The sequence below is a fragment of the Lethenteron reissneri genome, chromosome 61 (genome assembly GCF_015708825.2).
Source record: "Lethenteron reissneri isolate LAM-NWPU_2019-01 chromosome 61, ASM1570882v1, whole genome shotgun sequence".
NCBI classification, from domain to species: domain Eukaryota; kingdom Metazoa; phylum Chordata; class Hyperoartia; order Petromyzontiformes; family Petromyzontidae; genus Lethenteron; species Lethenteron reissneri.
In genome coordinates, this window is record NC_083839.1 from 511,544 (window position 1) to 533,403 (window position 21,860).

Here is a 21,860-nt window from a genome sequence, read left to right on the forward strand (position 1 = left end):
GAACTCCTATGGTAAACTGTACTTCCATGGTAAACTGGACTTCTATGGTAAACTGTACTTTCATGGTAAACTGAACTCCTATGGTAAACTGTACTTCCATGGTAGACTGGACTTCTATGGTAAACTGGACTTCCATGGTAAACTGGACTTCTATGGTAAACTGGACTTCCATGGTAAACTGGACTTATATGGTAAACTGGACTTCCATGGTAAACTGAACTCCTATGGTAAACTGTACTTCCATGGTAAACTGAACTCCTATGGTAAACTGGACTTCCATGGTAAACTGGACTTATATGGTAAACTGGACTTCCATGGTAAACTGTACTTCTATGGTAAACTGGACTTCTATGGTAAACTGGACTTCCATGGTAAACTGGACTTCTATGGTAAACTGGACTTCCATGATAAACTGAACTCCCTTGGTAAACTGGACTTCCATAGTCATAGTACACTCTACTTCCATGGTAAACTGGACTCCTATGGTAAACTGTACTTCCATGGTAAACTGGACTTTCTTGGTAAACTGAACTTCCATGGTAAACTGAACTTCCATGGTAAACTGGACTTTCTTGGTAAACTGAACTCCCATGGTAAACTGGACTTCCATGGTAAACTGGACTCCCATTGTCAGGGTTCAGCAACCAAAATAACATGGAGAGCCATTTTTTTTCAAATTCGGTAAACCCCCCCTCAATATTTCAAGAGCCGCAATGCAGGCCTTGAAGAGCCACCGCATGTGGCTCTAGAGCTGCAGTTTGCCAACCCCTGCACTCGTTCTACCCCTAACCCTAGCAAACTATCCAACCAACCTATAGGACTAACCTTGCCCCTAACAAGCCAACCAACTCCTAGTTCTACCCCTAGCAAACTATCCAACCAACCTATAGGACTAACCTTGCCCCTAACAGACCAACCAGCTCCTAGCACCAACCCTAGCAAACTATCCAACCAACCTATAGGACTAACCTTACCCCTAACAGGCCAACCATCTCCTAGTTCTAACCCTAGCAAACTATCCAACCAAACTATAGGACTAACCTTGCCCCTAACAGGCCAACCATCTCCTAGTTCTAACCCTAGCAAACTATCCAACCAACCTATAGGACTAACCTTATCCCTAACGAGCCAACCATCTCCTAGCACTCCCACCAAAACGAACAAACCAGCCGTCCAGCCACGAGCACTGTCCTCTACCCCTTGACCTTAGCCCGAACACTCGCCCCACCTCTTGATAATTTAATGTAACTCTTTAAAACGTCATTGCTCCAATTTCACGTTTCACTTTTGCCAAAGCTCTCCTCTTTGCGCGATGGACGCAGTGGGGGGAACGTGGGACCCACAAATCCAGCGATCGGAAACAATTTTTTTTATTCTTTGGGTCCTTTGGTAAAGTCACGTAGATACAATTCTTTATAGAAATATCACCACGTTTCGATCGCAACACAAGCAATCGTCATCAGGTGTGAGAAATATCGCGCGAGAGTTGCTGAGAATATGATTTTTTTTCCTATCTACGTGACTTTATCGAAAGACCCAAAGACTATGAATTCCTGCAGTCACGATAGCTTTAAGTCAAGATATAACTTGTTTTTTTTTTGTTATAATGACAAGAATAACATGCCGTTCAAGTCCCCGTGGGAGGCTAAAGCTTCCACCCCTCCTCGCGATGGCCCCTTTCGTGCGTGTCGCTCGTAGCGTCCCCGGATGGGGTGGTGGGGCAGAGGGTTATGCCCAGGTCTTTCCTGTTGCCGAAACAGAAGAAGAAAAAAAATACGACAATGGAAAATAATTCTTAGCACATAGCGATACGCTTGCAATAGAACACAACTTATCGTCTGAATCCTCGAATAGCAATCCATCGTCTGATGCATATTGCTGATATAAAGTTAATTGCAGTCGGTCTAATTCACTTCCTATCCCATGAGGGCAACGTTTGATAATATTACCATAATAACAATGTGCGGGAATTGCACAGTAAAGAATTGGTCAGCTCAATCAGATTGCCCTTGTGGGGTACGGTGGCAGCAGTGTTGAGAGGTGAATAGCGGAGCGGGAGATGGTTTGCACGAAATATATTTTGGCGTACAAAAAAATGTCCCTTGATTCGTTGTGTGTTTGGCCAATCATCAATGTAAATTTAAAAAAAATGCAAAACTAAGGGGAATTTCCAAAAAATACTTTTTTAAGTAATCAGTACCAGACATTTCAGCTCTGGGGGCGAGAGGTTGATGTGGTATTTCGTTTGCATGGAGTTGGAGTTTTTTTTGTATCGCGTTTTAATTTTACAGAGTGGTTCTAGAGGTTTTGCTACTCTGCTAGAAATCACAGCGGTCACGACGAAGTGGTGAGTCGCGCAGCGGGAGATGGTTTGCATGAAATATATTTTGGCGAACAAAAAAATGTCCCTTGATTTGCTGCTTGTCCAGTCATCAACGTAAATAGCAAATTCTAAACTGAGGAGGAATTAAAAAAAAAAACACTTTTTTAAAGCAATCAATCCCAGACATTTCAGCTCTGGGGGAGCAGAGCTTGATGTGGTATTTTGTCTGCATGAAGTTGGAGTTTTTTGTTGCATCCCGTTTAAATTTTACAGAGTCATTTTTTTTAAGGTTTTGTAACTCCGCTAGAAATCACAGTGGTCATGGACGGCATTGCTGTACGACTGAAGACATCATCGTCGGATTTGTTGATTTCGTTCCACAAAAGTAAAGTTTGGTCAATGACTTCGTCAAGGAATTGGTCTCTCGCGAGTCGGTGGGTTACATCACCAATTCCATCCCAGCCATAGGAATGTGGAAAGTTTAGCGTTGGCTCGAGGCCACCGGCAAAACGTATCCGTCGAATCGCGCCAATTTTGACTTGGCAACACAGCCCCATTACGCGTGGCGCTCTCGCCAACTCAAACGGCCTTGGGGCATGAGCGAAACTTAAATGCCGTACTTTCAGTGGCTTTTAGAGACCATTTTTTTATCAGTCAAACATCCGTGTCTAATGACATGACAAGCCGTTTCCAGGCACGGGCTTTGCCCAACAATAATGAGCTCGACGATGACATCCAGCCGTAAACAACAGTGGCCTCGGGCCAAATGTTTACGGATGTAATGTACTTGTAAGGCATTGTAGTGCAGTGTCGAAGTCCTCTCGACCAAACGAGAATCTGCAGGTGTTGCGACGTCTTTCTTATCCATAATCCAAGATCGCATTGCACTGACCATGGATGGGGTGATGCTCATCTTCTGTTGGAGGTCATTAATTTTTTTTATTTGTTTATTATTTAACTTAGGGGGCGTCCATAAATGACGTCACGTGATTTTTGGACGATTTTTGACCCCCCCCCCCCCCTGGTCACACGGCGTCACAAAAGTCAGACCCCCCCTCAAATATGACGTCACAAAGCTCTGCCCCACCCCCCCAATTTTTTTTAAACATGCTTCAAATCGCTTTAAACTATTGTCATTGTAGTGCGTATTTAATGTGGCGCTGCGCTCTGATGTTGTAGAAGAAAACATTTATCATAAAGTCTATTTAATTAAGTAGAACGTGTTATCTATATTTATTTAAAGTTGCGCATTTTGATGTGACGTCACATTTCTCAACCCCCCCACCCTCGTCACACATCGTCACAAATGTCTGACCCCCCCCCCTAGGTGCGTGACGTCACTTATGGACGGTCCCTTAAACATGTGGGTTTTTTTTCACGTAATGTTCAACATTCGGACCATGATCGATGTGCCTTTTCGTCCGTGTTTGGACCACGTATTCCTCGAGAAATAATTGTGTTACCCTGTGTCTCCCATAAATTAGCTCAGTTTGAATGGGATCTCGGCCGGGTTTACATTTCGGCTGTCCGCATAACGTGAGCGATACATCCAACGTACTTTCAGACGTAAATAACTCTAAAATAAGAAGCCTTTTCCACCTGTGGTGTTTAGGCAGCTATGCCATTGCTCTGTTTGCTACTTGAACACAATTACAGTGGATCCTCGATCATTATCCGGCGGCTTCAGGGGGTGTTGGATGAAAAAAAAAGTCAGATAATAACTAAATCGTTATTTAAAATAGATTATTTTAGCAAATTCTTGATTGACATGTGTTTTAGGTGTTGTGTGTGTGTTTTTTTGTGCTTAAAATGTGTTTACTCTATAAAATTGGCATAAATAAACATACGAATAGACAAGAAAAAGATTGTCAAAAGTTACCGTTCTAGATTTGAAGCTTTCGTGACTGCAAGGATTCATACTCTTAGGTTTTTTCGGTAAAGTCACGTAGCTAAAAAAAAGAATAATAAAATAATAATAAATGAAAATAACTCAATTAAATCACGACGTTTCGGAGGCAACACAAGTCTCCGTCTTCAGGTGGGACCGTCACAGCTAAATTTCACTTAATCACTTCATACAGTAAATTTAGCTGTGACGGTCCCACCTAAAATAAAACAAATCACGACGTTTCGATCGCAACACAATCGGTCGTCCTTTTTTTTGCCTGATGACGACCGCTTGTGTTGCGATAGAAACGTCGTGATTTGTTTAATTTTATTTCTACCCACGTGACTTTACCGACAGAACCAAAGAGTATGGATTCCTGCAGTCACGAAAGCTTCAAATCAGGGAAATTGAGTTTGTAGGTCCATACGGCATACAGCCGTTTGAACACGGCAAAGAAAAAAATTCTATTTTTGTCTCTTTGTTTGTGTTTCTCCCTTGTGATGGGACTTTGTAGGATGAACGTTGAGATTTATAACGGACACGGGGTGACCAGGTACGCAGAATTAACACATTCCTGCGGAGGGAGCTGGTAGGAACGTTGGGTTGCTCGGTCAATGGCCAGGGTCAACGGCGGCGTGGTGTATTCCGCAAATATGCCCGACTGTGAGGGCGGGCAGAAGCCGGCGTGAGTAGGTTAAACGTTGAGTTTTATAAGGGCACCACGGGGTGACCAGCCCTTCCCCACCAGCCCCACCCTCCCCACCCAGCCCCACCCTCCCCACCCAGCCTCTCGCCACCCAGCCCCTCCCCACCCAGCTCCTCCCTCCCCACCCAGCCCCTCCCTGCACGACGGACGGACGGACACAATAATCCCCCGTGGGCTGGTGTAACCAGGAGGTTCCTACCAGTAAAAAATACTTCTTTCCCAACTATTTTCCCGTTCAGTCGAGCAATCCAGCCTACGCGACACTAATCTGTTCCGATTAGTCGAATCGTCGAGGCGGCAATCGGCTGAGTGACCAACAACCTTTCGATTTAAAGCTTTCGTGACTGCAGGGATTCATCTTCTTGGTTCTTTCGGTTAAAGTCACGTAGAAGGGAAATAATAAAGTAATAAAAATAAAACATAATGAAATAATATAATAAAATAATATTATAATTATTTTTTACATTTTTTTTAATTGTATTATTTCCCTTCTACGTGACTTTACCGAAAGACCCAAGAAGATGGCCAACAACCTCTTTAAATTGTCGGCGAACCCCACAACTCCCAAGTTGCGAACGCCACACTGCTGCTGAAAACTATTCTTGAAGCCCACTTATGGGGGGAATTGTTATGGGCCGCGTGTCGAACGCAGCAGTAATTTTCATTATCCAGACGATGGCGCCGTTCACCGAATGTGAAAAACGATGTCCTGTGCACGACGATGATATAACATCATTGGAACCTCATTTGCCAGTAAAAAATATGATAATTGGTTTTTTTACCCTTCTATCTGGCAACAAAACTGACACCTTTTTTTGATATAACATGTCAACCCATCACGGTTTAACCCCTGATTCTTTGTGCAGGGAAATTGGGGGGTTTTCAGGTCCATATGGCGTACAGCCGTTTCAATATGGGCAACAAAATCTATTTTTTGTCTATTTGCTTGTGTTTCTCGCTTGTGATCGGGCTTTGTAGGATGAACTTTGAGATGTATAAGGGCCACGGGCTGACCAGTGAGGTCTGAGTTGGTCTGTAATGAGGGGCCGTCCATAAATGACGTCACGCACCTAGGGGGGGGGGTCAGATTTTTTTGACGATGTGCAACGAGGGGGGGGGGGGGGTGAGAAATGTGACATCACATCAAAATGTGCAACTTTAAATAAATATAGGCAACACGTTCTACTTAATTACACCATCAGAGTGCAGCGCCACATTAAATACGCACTACAATGACAATAGTTTAAAGTGATTTGAAGCATGTTATATTTTCAATGGGACGTCGAGCCAAGGGCGTGGCCCTGGGGCTGCATAGCAACATCTAGAAGGTTCCAGGGGACGAGGCTGATGATTGGCTGCGTGGCATCACGTGAGCCACGTGATATAAGGGGAGGAGAGAGACAGCTCGTGGTCAGTGTGGAGAGGTTCGAGGAGAGACCACATCTGCGCCTCCGGCACGTCAGCGGCCACGTGGCAGGCCGGAGCCTGTCTCCCACACGCCGTTAGCCAGCGGTGTGAGGGAGCGAGGAAAGCGAGCGAACGCCACGCTTGAGTAACGGGAGTAACGGGAGTAACGGGAAAGAGGAACCCAGCGGTGTGAGAGAGCTTTTTTTCTTCTTCTTGGTTCTTTCGGTAAAGTCAAGTAGAAGGGAAGTAATAAAATAATGAAAATAAAACATAATAAAATTATTCTCACGACGTTTCGGCCACAACGCAAGCAGCCGTCCTCAGGTGATAGAGTCTGAATCTCTGTCGCCTCGACGGACCTGGTTTTCACCTGAGGATGGCTGCTTGCGTTGTGGCCGAAACGTCGTGAGAATAATTTATGTTTTATTTTTATTATTTTATTACTTCCCTTCTACGTGACTTTACCGAAAGAACCAAGAAGATGAATCCCTGCAGTCACGAAAGAAGCTTTAAATCGAAATTTGAAAGAACTTTGTAAATGAAGAACGATTAAAGACAATTTTTCGATTTAAAGCTTTCGTGACTGCAGGGATTCATCTTCTTGGTTCATTCGGTAAAGTCACGTAGAATGGAAATAACAAAATAATAAAAATAAAACATAATATAACTTATTTTATTATTATCATTCCACGTGACTTTACCGAAAGAACCAAGAAGATGAATAAAGACAAGACAAGAGATACGATATCGTCCGGAGTGGGTTTATTACATATACATACCGACTTTCCACTGGCACATCTGAGATAAGCGAGTGTGGGGGGCGGTGGGGGCATATGACGCATTTCATTGCGTGTGACAGTCGTTCGGTGAAGATTCTTTAAACACAGCACGACCCCTCGCCCCCTCGCCCATTGGGTGGGAGACAACGAGCCGTCGACGGACACGGCCCCCCCCCCCCCCAATCCACCCGGTGCAGCTCAGTTGTACGGTGAAAAATAGATGTACAAGCATGGCGGGGGGTGGGGGGGGTGGGGGGGGCGGATAATCAGGCAGGTGCCATTTAAGAGGCAGGTCGACGGGCGGGGGGGGGGTGGTGGGGGGCCTCGGCAGGGATTGGAGAAAAGTCGAGCGATGGGCGCGAGTCGGTCACCACTCGGCTGGCGTCCACGTCGGTCCGGCCAGTCTGGAGGTGACGGCTCGTTGCCAACAAGGAGGAACTCGTTGAACTCGGCCTCAAACGAACGTCTCCTGGCAGACGGCCCGCTTACAAGGGGCGTGTCACGGCGTTGGTCTGCGTTCCGATCCGCCGCGCGTCGCCTTCGACCTCCCATAAAAAAAACTCAATTCCCAGACGGGAGCGGCAGCCCGTGGAAGGAGACCTCGGAGTGGTTGGAGTTCGGGAAGAGCGGGTTGGAGCCCTGCGAAAAGGGGGAAAACGCAGATGAGCGGCGAGTTCGTCGGGGAAAACGGGACAAACGGCGCACAGTGTCGCGCGATGAAAGAGGCCGGTCTGTGTGCGGGAGTGAGTAAGCGTGGGGTGGTTTCGAATGCCGAGCTTGTGGACGGCAGGATGTGTCAGCGGCCGACGCTCGTGTGTGAAAGGTACTGTCCGGGCCGAGCGAGAAGCTTGTTTGTTGTAAACACTGCCGCCTAATTTGAAAAAAGTGCTAACGTTAAGAAATTTTCTTGCTGTGGTTTTCACACCTGATGATGATTGCTAGTGTTGCAATCGAAACGTCGTGATAATTAACATTTTTACTTTTTATTATTTATTATTTCCCTTCTACGTGACTTTACCGAAAGAACCAAGAATTTGTTTATCACCTTTCTTGTACTTTGCACCACTATCGTGTTTTAATATTTTTTTGTTGCTGCAACCTTCTTACCCGCCTCAACTGGCTCATCGGATTCCTCCAGCATTAACCAAAGATTCCGATTCGGATTCTGATACGTACCGCGCCCCACTTGGCGTGCATGCGGTCGTTCTGGAAGCGCGAGAACGCGCGCCGGTCCTGCACCGTCACCATGAGCTTCCACGCGAGCAGAGCGCCGGCCACGACGCACAGCACCGCGTTTGGTCTCGCTCACGCCGTGGGCGCACACTGCGCGACGGCGCACCGGGGCGGACAACACGGGAGACAGAGGAGTTCATGAAGTCGCACGGCGGTGCTGTCGCGACGGGATATTAACTGCCTCGCCTGGTATGCAGGAGGTCGCGGGTTTGATCCTGACCCTGACGCCAGCTGTATATTTGAAGTTTGCGTGTCTCTCTCTCCCCCCGTGTTCATGTGGATTTTTCTTTGGGTCCTTCAAGATGTTAACTACCTCGCCTGGTATACAGGAGGTCGTGGGTTCGATCCCTACCTTGACGCAGAGTTTGCGTGTCTCTCTCTCTCTCCCCGTGTTCGCGTGGATTTTTCTCCGGGGCCTCTGGTTTTTCCCTCCACGTTTAGAATCAACGTGCGTTCAGAATATTCGGCTGCTGCTATAAATTTTCCATGCGATAAGCCACTTCGTTGAGCTATCATCTGTGATAGCCAGGTCTCTTCTGTACAAGCCCTATAAAGCTCTGTGGGGCCTTACCTGGCAAAATAAAATTTAGTTTAATAGTTTCATAGTTTATCAGTAAGGGAATCAGGCAGGTGTGCGACGATGCTTGCGGTGCGACGTTGGTTGGAAATGTGCTCAGTGGCGGTCAGTGGCTTCCTTGTCACTCTATCACTACTACCGTGGTTACCATTTCCCACGAAAATCACTCCTTGATCGCTCAGCACATGTTGAGGACTCAAGTCCACCAGACTAACTGGTGCCCCATCAGCCCACGTCTATGCTCCCAGCCCTTCAACAATACCCGCACTGACCAGCGTGCCGCATACGGTCAAACAACCTCTATGACCCGCTCGGCATGGCGGGCGAGGCCCTCATCCGGCAGTGGATTTGCAAAAAAAACTTCCGTATACAGTAAAACTTTGGATCGCGAGCATAATTCGTTCCGGAAACGTGTTTGTAATCCAAAGCACTCGTATATCAGTTGTGATCACGTGACGCTCGGCAGACAAAGCGTATACACGCACTACTCGTATTGCAAGACCTCGCTCGTTTATCAAATTAATATTTATTTAAACAAATTGCTCGTCTTGTAAAACACTCGCAGACCAAGTTACTCGCAATCCAAGGTTTTACTGTATGTACCGTAAATACGAGTGCGATCACATGGTGAGCGCTCGTGCAGACTCCGGACGGGTTTACCTGGCTCCTTGAGCGCAGCCAGAACGGACTTCTCGTCCGAGTCCTCTGTGTAAGTGAACGACATGATGCAATCGTCCTGGGTCTTGTAGCTGCAGGTCACGGCGTCCTTGTGACTCTCATCTGCATCACCAACACACGGGGGCGCGCAGACGCGCCCGCCCGCTGCGTGACGTCAACGGCGCGTCGCAGATCGCCGCTGCGCAAGCGACGCGTGGACGAACCGTCGCGACGTGAACTCGACGGCCACCCTCGCGGCAGGCAGCGGCTTGTGGCTCACCCGTCGAACATGAAGACGGTCACTGCATCGCGTGGCGCTCTCAGATGCGCTTCCGCGGCCGTCTGGAACGCTCTTCCTTCCGATATTAGGACCCCACTGGGAGCTAGCTACGCACTTTTAAATCATCTGGATCGAAAACTAATTTCTTTAGAACTGCTTCTTGCGTTTAGTTTGTTGTCTTTCGGCCCCGCACCTCCGATAAGCACGGTTGGCTACGAAATTAGTTAAAATATACGTACGTACATACGTGTAGTTACCGAGCAGTCTTGGGGCTAGTCTCCTGGGAATCGACACCCGCTCGAGACAACTTTCTAGGCTCTCACATCCCTGAGAGTGACCTCCGGGGTGTGGGCTTGCGTCTGAGGACTTGGCCTGGAGCCACCAGCCTTGACCAAGGCCTAAGCCTCGAGGAGTGGTCCCCAATCGCTTGTCCACAGACCACCAGGGGGGTCGGTCTGAAAGGTCGTGGGGGATTGGTCCGTGGAACTGCCCGTGGCACAACTACTGCTCCCCACGGCACAACGATTCGCAGACCGCATTCACGGCTCGTCAACACGGCTGGCTCTCGGCTATATCTGCCGATTCCTGGCATTCATCAAGAGTAGGTCTAAGTTTCGAAATGTGCGTTATCGGTGCACGTAGGCATGCGGAAATATTTTGAGGGTTGACGGTGGTCCGCACCTCCAATGAGCACGGTTGGCTACGTACGGTGCGAAAGTTCAAAGTACGTACATACAAGCGAGGCCGGGAACCATTGGTCTAGATGGGGTGGGGAACCTCTTTTCTGCAAAGGGCCATTTGGATATTTATAACATCATTCGCGTGCCACGCAAAATTAAATTCATGTTGCTATGAAAAAAGCGTCTAGATTTATTGAATTTCGAGTGGTGCGGTTGCCTTGGCAGGGCCAGACGAAACGATTTTGCGGGCCTCATACGGCCCGCGGGCCGGACGTTCCCCACCCCTGGTATAGAGCACGTGGCCTTGACTGGTCTTGACACTGGCTTCGGACGCACAGGCACCTGGGCCTTGGCTTCAGCCTGAGCCTCGTAACCCCTGGTCCTTGATGTCAAAGACTGTGTACTGGGGCATGCAGCGCTGCCTACAGCATGCAGCCCAGCAGGCATTACTCACCATTGTCTTCGTGCTGTTCGCCTTTTGACGTCCTCTGGTCGAACACCGTTTAAGAACTACGCTCTCAAGAAAGCTGTACTCTGGTCTGGACCAATCAGTTTCAAATACAATACATATACTTACCAGAGCATGTTTTATGTTTGCATGTTCACTACAAGTTACATGTGGTCAATGCAAACATGATTCCTAGTAAAAGATTTCAGCTTGGTCTTTTAAAATCTTAACACAACTGTTTTATTGCCAGAAAGGGGTAAAACCTATTCTCATATTTTGATACTGGCAAGGGATGTCCCATGAAGATGTGCAGCGCGTGCGTGCGTGCGTGCGTGTGTGCGACGGACCTATCGTCTCCACTTGCTGGATCTCGTCGACGCACATCTGCGCACACGAGCCGTCCTCCCAGAGGCGCCCCCGCTGGAACAGCCGGCACTCGACGCACTCCCTGTGAACACGTAGCGTCCGACCAATCACAAGCGCGGAGCCGCCCTCCGGAATGCGCACCGTTTCAGCCAATCAACACATTCCTGCGGAGGGAGCTGGTAGGAACGTTGGGTTGCTCTGTCAATGGCCAGGATCAACGGCGGCGTGGTGTATTCCGCAAATATGGCCGACTGTGAGGGCGGCAACAAGCCGGCGTGAGTAGGTTAAACGTTGAGTTTCATAAGGGCACCACGGGGTGACCAGCCCTTCCCCACCCAGCCCCACCCCTCACATTTTTGGATGCACGACAGACGGACGGACACAATAATCCCCTGTGGGCTGGTGGAACCAGGAGGTTCCTGCCAGTAAAATCAGAGTCTTTGTTTGGACTGGAGGAGGAATCAGATGAGCCAATAAGCTCTTCTGCAACAGATGTCCAGTATGGGAAGGGTCAGCGAGTTACAACAGCAAACAATAAAAAAAAACGCGATAAGAGTGCAAAATAGAGAAAATGGTAAGCAAGTCACTAAATACAAGCAAATAATAAATAAGTTTTGACTTAAAACTTTCGTGACTGCAGGAATTCAAACTCTTTGGTTCTTTCGGTAAAGTCACGTAGATAGAAAATAATACGATAAAAATAATACAAATAAAATATTAATAAAAACAAAAACTCACGACGTTTCGATCGCAACAGAAGCGGTCATCATCAGGCGGAGAGAAAAGGGGGGGGGGGGGGATGATGATGATGACTGCTTGTGTTGCGATCGAAACGTCGTGAGTTTTTTTTAAATTATTTTTTTATTTTCTATCTACGTAACTTTACCGAAAGAACCAAACAATAAATTAATTATCAAGAGTGGGCACGCCAAAAACAACGACGAAACAGTGCCAGACCACACCAAGAGAACACACAGTAAAATATCCACTCTATAAAATGGCACAAAAAACATTGAACTATCTCTACACACGGGGTAATGATCAAAACGTATACCACCCCACCCCCACCCTCGCCCCCACCCTCGCCCCCACCCTCGCCCCCACCCTCGCCCCCACCCTCGCCCCCACCCTCGCCCCCACCGGCACATGCGAGCCGCGCCGGGGTCGATCGCGGGGGTCAAGAGCTGCCAGGTTATATTCCCACTGCAGAAACCCCGGAGAAATGCCGGTCATTTTTGTCACATTCGGGGCCTTTGACACGAATAACAACGTGGTATTTTTTTGTTTTAAATGTCCGCTGGGAAGTGCGTGGCGCGGCGTTTCCGGTGAATACTACCGCGGTATTAACCCGCCGGGTGGCTCAAGCGTGTGGCTCGCAATCGCAAGGTCGCGAGTTCAAATATCCCGGTCAGAGGGGGTCGACTCAGCACATCATGACTCCTCCGAAGCCGATTAAAATGAGTTAACACTTTGCGAAAAAAAGCTATTGTCCTACGCATAAGACTCGCAAACTCCAAATATACAGCAGCAGGCGTCAGGGTCGGGATCGAACCCCAGATCCTCCTGCACATCAGGCGAGGTAGTTAACATCTCACCAACGTGGCGCTTGACTGGTAGTGGGAGGTGGTGGTGGGGGGGAGAGTGGGGGGTAGGGTGCTGGGGTGGGGGGGGTGTCTTGTGGCGTTACTTCTTGATGCTGCAGGCGTTGGGGCACGTGGGACACTTCTGGCAGACGTCGCCGAAAGTGTCGGGCTCGGTGCACACGCAGCGGCCGCACGAGCACAGCCCCCGGCCGCTGCAGAGACGCCCGTCGGCGCCCAGGCAGGCCTCCGTGCGCGTCGTGCAGCTGCAGCTCTCGCCGACCCAGTCGGGGCCACAGCGGCACACGCCGCATTCGCAGTGCCCGTTGCCTGGGGGGGGAGGGGGGGGAGGGGGGGGGGCGCAAGAGAGAGGGGGGGACGGATGACGGGCGTCAGTTTAACACGTAGCGGCAGGCTTTGGCGACCAAAATTATCCATGGTGTCATTCACGTGAATTACGTATAATGACCAAATCCCATATATACATACTCTTAGTTTTTTCGGTAAAGTCACGTAGGTAAAAAATGAAATTAAAATTTATAAAAATAAAATAATAATAAATCACGACGTTTCGGAGGCAACACAAGTCTCCGTCATCAGGTGGGACCGTCACAGCCAGATTTGCTGATACAGCAAAAAACTAAGAGTATGCATCCTTGCAGTCACGAAAGCTTCAAATCTAGAACCCATTGATACAGCACACTATCACGCAAATTCAAAAATGAATTGAACAAATTAAGATGTGACTGCAAGGATGCGCCAGAAACGTCGTGATTTATTTTATTTATACCTACGTGACTTTACCGAAAGAAACAAAGAGTATGAATTCCTGCATTCACGAAAGCTTCAAATCAAGATGGAAAAATATAATCACAATAGGGAGGTCGACACATCCCAGACCACGATCCCAACGTCTCAAGGGAGCCAGGAAATTTATCACGGAGGGCTTTCACAAACAATATTATCCAGAAGAGATTTTTGTTGTTGGTTAGATCGCGTGAAAATAAATGTGTCGTTAAACCCGCCACCACCCAACACGGCCAATTAGTAAAGGTTTGTCACGTAAACAAAACGTGCCGATCAGTTACTAGTTCAGCACACCGGCGTGTTGGAGAGTAAATCCACAACATGCACAATTTGAGCACCATGAAGTTTCGCCGGTAATTACAAACACGACGGGCATGTTTCGGCATCGGACGTTCCACGCTCACAATCCTCACCGACGATCCGGCGCTCCACTTGGAGTCTCACTCGTCTCTCTCTCGCTCATACCGGCAAGGCAGTCAAGGGTCCTGGATCCCCACTATGTCTGCTGAGTCTGAAACGAGGAACTCGTTAAGGTGTGAAAATTACACTGGTCAACAAAAAAAAAATCGGCACCCCAAATTACCTTAAAACCATTGGAATACCTTATGCCAGAAAAAGTGTGTTGACCAGTGTAATCATTGTTGAAACGAGGAACTCGTTAAGGTGTGAAAATTATCAGCACCGGGAAGACTAAGGCGTCCGGCACTGTGCTGACCACACGAAATCCTCGTGTCGTTGTGACATCCTTGACAGGCTCTCGCTCACAGCACTTTGCCCTCCCAGCCTATGCAGGCGACATGGGAGGGGTGGGCGCCACGGTGGTAAGATGCTACCTCCCTCGCCTTGTATACAGGAGATCGTGGGTTCGACCCCAACGCCTCTACATTTGGAGTTTGCATGTCTCTTTCTCCCAGTGGTCTCATGTGGATTTTTCTGCGGGTTCTCCAGTTTTTCCCTCCGTGTTTAGAATCAACGTGCGGTCAGTGTATTTGGCCGCTGCTATGAATTTCCACGTGATGAGAAGCCACTTCGTTGAGCTATCATTTGTGGCCCGGTCGCTTCTGAAAAAGACCTAGTTTATAATTTAGTTTATGTCTTGTGTGTATGTGCACGCACACACACACACGCGCACGCACGCACGTACCGGAACACAGCAGCCCCTTGTGACGGGGGCACGAGAAGTTGTCGCACTCGCAGAAGGCCCCAGAGACACGGCCAAACTCGCTGGCGTGGCACAGGCACTGGCCGCACACGCACTCCCCACGGCCGCTGCACGGCAAACTGCGCTCCCTCATGCGGCACGCCGAGTCCTGCCGTCGGACACAAAGACAAGGGGTCCCCCACCCCAACCGTGGAGCCTTCGAAGAATGTACGGGGGGGGGGCAAGCGCTATGAGCGTGCGGCACCTATGAAAGATGGCACCGGTAACGAGAGGCGGTGTGGGTGGCCGCCGCCACGCCACCCCGACCGCCTTCGTCTCCCCGGTGGCGACGTTTACTATACATCGCACCAGGTATTCATTTGAGGCCGAGTCGACCTAGGCAGAGGCCCAGGATCAGTTCTGATAATAGTCAGTCGTGTTGGCCGTGAGCGGGAATCGAACTTGGGTCGCCGGGTTCGTTGCCGCTTCCCAACAACAACAACCGCCATTCGGTGACGTCGCTCGTGCCAGACTATGTGCATTCTGAGGTCACGTTAAGCGTCGAAGGCTCGCTGGCAGGAGGTCACAAGACAGACCCAGGTGACCGAGAGGACTGGCAGATGCACCGCCTGTGGCCCCCTACTGTGCCAACTTGCTGCGTTTTAGCCGCCCGGCGCTCCGCTCGTTGTCGTGGAGGGCGACTGCCTCCAACCGCCCAGCAGCGTCCTTCACGAACCTCCTCCTCCACAGAGGCTGCTCTTGACACCAACAAGACCCCCCCCCCTCCTCAACCCCGCCCCTCCTCCCCCCCCTTCCTGGTGAAAAGTTGCACACCGTACCGACGCACTCCCGGACGGTCCCTGGCACTCGCACAGCTCCCCAGTCCTGCCGGAGTTGCAGCGGCACAGGCCGCAGGAGAGCGAGCCGTACCCCCCCGAGCAGTGCGGGCTGCGGAGCACGACGCTCGCCTCGCAAGCGCAGCCGCACCGCACCAGCGCCGTCACGTGCAGGCTGTCGCGGAAGCCCACGGGCTTGATCGTGAAGTTGCGCTCGTAGGAACGCGCGCCGGGGCCCACGGCGGCGCCGCCGGTGCCAGCGCCGTCGTCCCCGGCGCCGCGGGGGCATCCACGCGCCTCCGCCGTGACGGTGAAGCTCACCTGAAGTGGGACGACACGCAGCGGCGGCGGTAGCAGCAGAAGTAGCAGTGATAATACAAAATATCAAAAGGCTTTGTACGTACATACGTTGAACTTCTTTCGTATCGTACGTAGCCAACCGTGCTAATCGGCTTTACACTTGCCGGCAAAAATACAGGAGGTGTTAAGCTGTTCAAACATCAAATAGGCATCTCTATCCGCAAGGCATCATCAAGTCTGCACGAACCACGCATGCTTGTGGTAGAATATGCAAACAGACGTGGCTTTGATAACAACGTATGCATTGTCTTTGAAACCGAGTGGCCTACACCAGAGACAGCCTCCTTCATGGCTGAGTCTCACCGGTGTCAGACCGGAGAACACCGCCAAAAGGCGAACGGCACAATGAAAACGCAAATATCAAAGCATCGATGGCTCGGGTGGAGCAGTTGTGGGGTCCCATCGATGTAGAGATTATTTAGTTGGAATATTTTGCCCTTCGCGTAATGTGAGAACCGGGTTTAGTCACGGGTGGCTGCTCAGATTCAAATCCGCAGTCATCTCACAGGTGCCGGCATAGCCCTCCGACACGCTGTTAACAGCACAAGATCAACACGTTCGTCAATAGCGCTCCGCCGAAAGGAATAATATATATAATTGGTGAAGTAGTGGAAAATGGTCATTCATCATAGCCAGCCTGTTGCTCAATGCCGTTTCTAATCGTCATGTATATTTTCCTTCTGGGGCAGTGTTATTGCCCTTTGTGCCTCCACACCACTGCCAACGGCAGTATCGCGCGATAACAATGTTGACGAACGTATTAGTTATATGGGCCACCTGACTGTCCAGGCCTTTTTAAATCCTTTATATTAAGTTCGCTTGCTTGCTTGCTTGCGTGCTTGCTTGCTTGCCAGCTACGGTTCCGTCCGTTCGTAACAGGGGATTCGCGATAACTCCTGGAAAGATGATGATGTCAATGAAAGTTTAGTTTACATGTTAGGGACTCACCCAATTGTAGAAAACCGGGATAGATTAATTACAGGGTTACTCAAAATTTGTTGATTAAAAATAACAATGATTACACTGGTCAACACACTTTTTCTGGCATAAGGTATTCCAACGGTTTTAAGGTAATTTTGGGGTGCTGATTCCAAATCTGGCATCAGTTTTTGTCACATTAGGTTTCTGAGATATCAAATATTGCATTTTCAATAAAAACTGCAGAAGAAAAATATTAAATAAATGTGGATATCTACATAAAATGATATTATAAACACACTATCCTAAAAATACAGCACCATAGTTTAACACTAAAGCAGTCACTGACTCGCAACAACTTGCAATCACAAGTGACAGAGTTAATTTCGGGTAAAATCAATGAAAATGGGGTATGCCGATAGCATAAAAATGAGATGTGATAGAGCAAATCTGAGATCCGATTTGGAATCAGCACCCTGAAGAAATTAGTCTAAAGCAGCTGCAAAAGTCCAGGCCAGAAAAAAATGTTTTTTTTTTGTTGACCAGTGTTATTATTGACTCAGTTTGGGCGGGTGGGAAGGGGTCTCGCCTTATTTATGTATTTGTATGTTCAGTGACTTGCTTTCCTTTTCTCTATTTCGCTCTCCCGTTTGTTATCGTAGCTTGCTGACCTGCCTCTAACTGGACATCGGTAGACAAAAAATAAAAGTTTCATAGCTCATCGAATTTCTCCTCCAGTGGAAAGAAAGATTAATTACAGGGTTACTCAAAATTTGTTGATTAAAAGTAACAATGATTATGTGCAGGCCTTTTTGGCCAAGACGGCAATCGTCAACTTCCGAAGACTTTTCACTTTTACCGAGAGAGCTCCATTCGACTTGCGGTGCAAAACGCCCAAATGAACACATACAGGGTGTCTTTAAAGCAGATGGGGGAGAAGCATAGAATTCACGAGGAAAGCATTCAAACTCCGCGCGCCAGGACATTCCACCCTCGGAAGCAGGCAAAAGCCGACGGTGATACGGCTGCTACTTAGCAGAGGCGTGCATTCATCGGTTCACATGGCCCTGCAGTGGCCACGTCTAGACACGAACGTAATGCATCATTATCATCATCATCACGGTCCATGGGCATATAGTCCCGTAGGTGTCTGCTGCACATTTCGTCTTTTGCTTCCACTTGATGCCGTAATGTGGGGTAATGTGACCCCCCGCTCCGTCTCGTCATGCGACAGGTCCCCATACATCAGGGATATTAGGGCACCAAGGTGGCGGGATGTTAACTACCTCGCCTGGTACGCAAGAGGTCATAGAGGTTCGATTCCCGACCCTGACGCCTCCTGTATATTTGGAGTTTGCGTGTCTCTCTCTCTCTCTCCCAGTGGACGCGTGGATTTTTCTCCGGGTCCTCCGGTTTTTTCCCTCCACATTTAGAAACACGGGTTGAGAGCATTTGGCTACGATACATTTCCAAATGATAAGCCACTTAATACTGGTAGGAACATCCTGGTTACACCAGCCTACAGGGGATTATTGTGTCCATCGTGCAGGGAGGGGCTGGGTGGGGAGGGAGGGAGGGGTGGGGAGGGTGGGAGGGGTGGGAGGGGTGGGAGGGGTGGGGGGTGGGAGGGGTGGGGCTGGGTGGGGAGGGGCTGGTCACCCCGTGGTGCCCTTATAAAACTCAACGTTTAACCTACTCACGCCGGCTTGTGCCCGCCCTCACATTCGGGCATATTTGCGGAATACACCACGCCGCCGTTGACCCTGGCCATTGACCGAGCAACCCAACGTTCCTACCAGTTCCCTCCACAGGAATGTGTTTGCGCTATAATTTGTGTTTATATAAATGGTTCATATACTTTTGCAATTTGTACTTTGTAAGAGAAAAGATACCTTATTTTACATATTTAGTTTCCCTCTATGTTGCACTCCAATCGTGTTGTATTGTTTGTTACCGTAACTTTCTGAGCCACCCCTACTCGACATCTGTGAAAAACAGCTTCATAGCTCATCGGAATACTCCAGGATAAATAAAGATTATTATTTATTTTTTCATCGTAAATATTATATGCAGAAGACTATTCCATATAGGCACATATACAACCCAACAGAACATTTCAGTTATCTCCCTGAGAGACTCACTAAGCGTGAGCACACGGGAACAGCGACGATTTCAATCGCTCAAATACAAAGGGTAGATTTGAGGCAATGGAACCCGAGATTGTCACAGCAGAGATGATGAAGTACTTTCCGACAAACACTGAGCTACACGTGACGCTTCTGTGCCGAAACACAGAAACCCCCGGTGGGTGATGGATAGTTGTTGCTATGACTCAACGGCATCAAAATGTGTTACGGTGGTAATGTTGAAACGACCATCAGGTTTCAATGCTATTTTGTGTTTAACCGGGTGTGAACTCAACAGGCCCGTCTCGTCTCAATTTGCAAGTCACCTGGGGCATTGATTCACCAGCAGCGGGTGATGGTTGCCGTGCGTATAATGTAGCCACAGTCTGACCTTAACAGTCGTGAACAAGGCCAAGTCAGGTGAAGCGTACTTGAAAGAAGGGAACCCGCGTCATTTGTGTGAAGGAAAGAGAATAGATGAGGTAAGGACAAAAATAAACCCGCTAAGGGCCAATGATTCTTCAAGATCATTCCTGTGAAGCCAAGTTGAAACAAGACATCCCTTCACTTCTATATCAAATTACAAAACGACTGTTTTTAAAAAAAATGCTCTGGTCAAATGACCGTTGATAAACGACATCATTTAAAAAAGAGGTATCCGTGAGCCTTTCCTGAATTAACGCCAATACTATTATAACAGTTACGCGTGCCTCGACTCCTTCACTGCCTGTGACATCGGGCGGTACCGCACCGTGTCACCTACACACATCTCGACCCGTTCACTGCAATACGCCGCAAGTCGGCAAGCCGTGAGGACACGCAAGCATCACCACGGTGTCACTCGGCGAGTGTGACGTTGATAGCGGCACAGGTCAGCTTCTGCGGTGGGAAAAAAACCCAGATGACGGTCGCTGACCCACGCTGGGCTGGCCCGGCACAGGACCACAACAAACTAACGCACAAACTAACCCACAAAAAGCAGTGGTAAATGAATTCGTTTGCCAATACAGAGGACTTACAAGTGCAAAGCTCCACTTGCTTCCTAATATCGGAAGCAAGAGCGCTCGAGACGGCCGTAGAAGCGCATCTGCAAGCGCGCGATGCGGTGACCATCTTTGTTCGATGGGCCAGCCGAAAGCTGTTGCGATGGATGAACGGAGATCGCGTGGTGGTTTATCGCTCCTTGACGAGCTCAGCAAGGTATTGTGGGTCACTTGAGGCAAGAACTTTCTGTGTGTAATGAGTGTGACCTTGAAACGTATTTGTTCGGCTACCGGAAGGCAATACAGCTCAGCGAGCACTGGAGACGGACACGGTGTCGGACCTTGCAGTACCCCGTGCCAGAGAATGCTGTACACACCGCAGCCTGATGATGTTTTTGGCAGACGTCCCGTAGAGCAGTGAGTTGGAATCATAAGTAAAACTCAGTGTTTTATATATATAGCAACTTTCACGCAAGACCTCACAGCGCTGCTTTACAATACAATCCCAGTAAAAAATAAAAACCCTAAAACATTAAAACCAAAAGAAAAACCAACCCTACACAGACGGATACGCAGGAGAAAATAAACGCGGTTTTTCAGACGAGCGCCGAAAACCTCGACTGACGGGAACGTCCCTAACGGAATCGGGGGAAAAAGGCGTTCCGCAAAACGACGACGCCAGACCACCGCAAGCTCCGTCAGCCATTGAGTGCAGATGTTCGTAGCGGGACGCACGGCGGGACGCACGGCGGCTCTCACCGTGTCCCTCACGCGGAGGCCTCCGCACTGCCGCTGGCCGGGCCTCACCGTGCCGTTCTGGCACACGGCCGTGAAGGAGAGCACCACGTCGTCCGGCTGATCGTACACCTCCAGCTCGACCTTCGAGCGGATCTTCTGCTCCCGGGGGAGGAGGGGGGGGGGGGGGGGAGAGAGAGAAAAGGAGAAGCGAGGACACGAGACAAATACGTCGTCGGAAGTGAGCACGACGGCATGACAAGCAACCACGCCGCGTCTCGCTTGTCTTCCACAAGCTTGCGCCCCCCCACCACCACCAACCCGTACGTTCAAAATGTGTATTCTTGGTTCTTTCGGTAAAGTCACGTAGACAGAAAATAAATTAAAAAAGCAAAAATGTTTTCTTTTTATTTTCTTATTTTCTATCTACGAGTCACGTAGATAGAAAATAAAAATGTTATTTTATTATTTTTATTTTCTATCTACGAGACTTTACCGAAAGAACCAATAATATGAATTCCTGCAGTCACGAAAGTTTTAAGTCAAAGTTCAAAATGCGCTCTCGGCGTCGCAAGCTGCGAGAATCTCCATTGGAACTATCAAGAGTGAGCAGTGCCGCACCCCCCTTGCCGTTCATAATGAAGGTTTTTGTGTCGTAACCCTCCACCACCCGACACAGCCAGTAAGGTTTGTCCCGTAAACAACGCGCCAATTCGTTTACTACCTCAGCCCACCGGTGGGTTGGAGAGTAAATCCACGACGTTTACAATGCGAGTAACGTGACGTTTCGCCGGTAATTACACCCAACGTCATCGGGCGATTTGCCAGAATAGTGAAGCAATCCACCAGCTTCCGGTCTTAAATAGAGCAAGATGACGTCATCACTGAACCCACCAGGCGTCGGGGTTAGGATCGAACCCACGACCTTCCGCGTACCAAGCGAGGTAGTTAACATCTCGCCACCATGGCGGGATACATAGCCCCGTTTCTTCTCTGTCCAGTCTGGACGCTCAGGCTCACAGGGCGCACG

General features: G+C 49.0%; 1 pseudogene; it reads right to left on the reverse strand.

Moving 5' to 3' along the window:
* Positions 1-7,069: 7,069 nt before the first annotated feature.
* The window catches only part of LOC133358312 (integrin beta-3-like), a 36,032-nt pseudogene continuing 21,241 nt past the window's right edge, over positions 7,070-21,860 (reverse strand).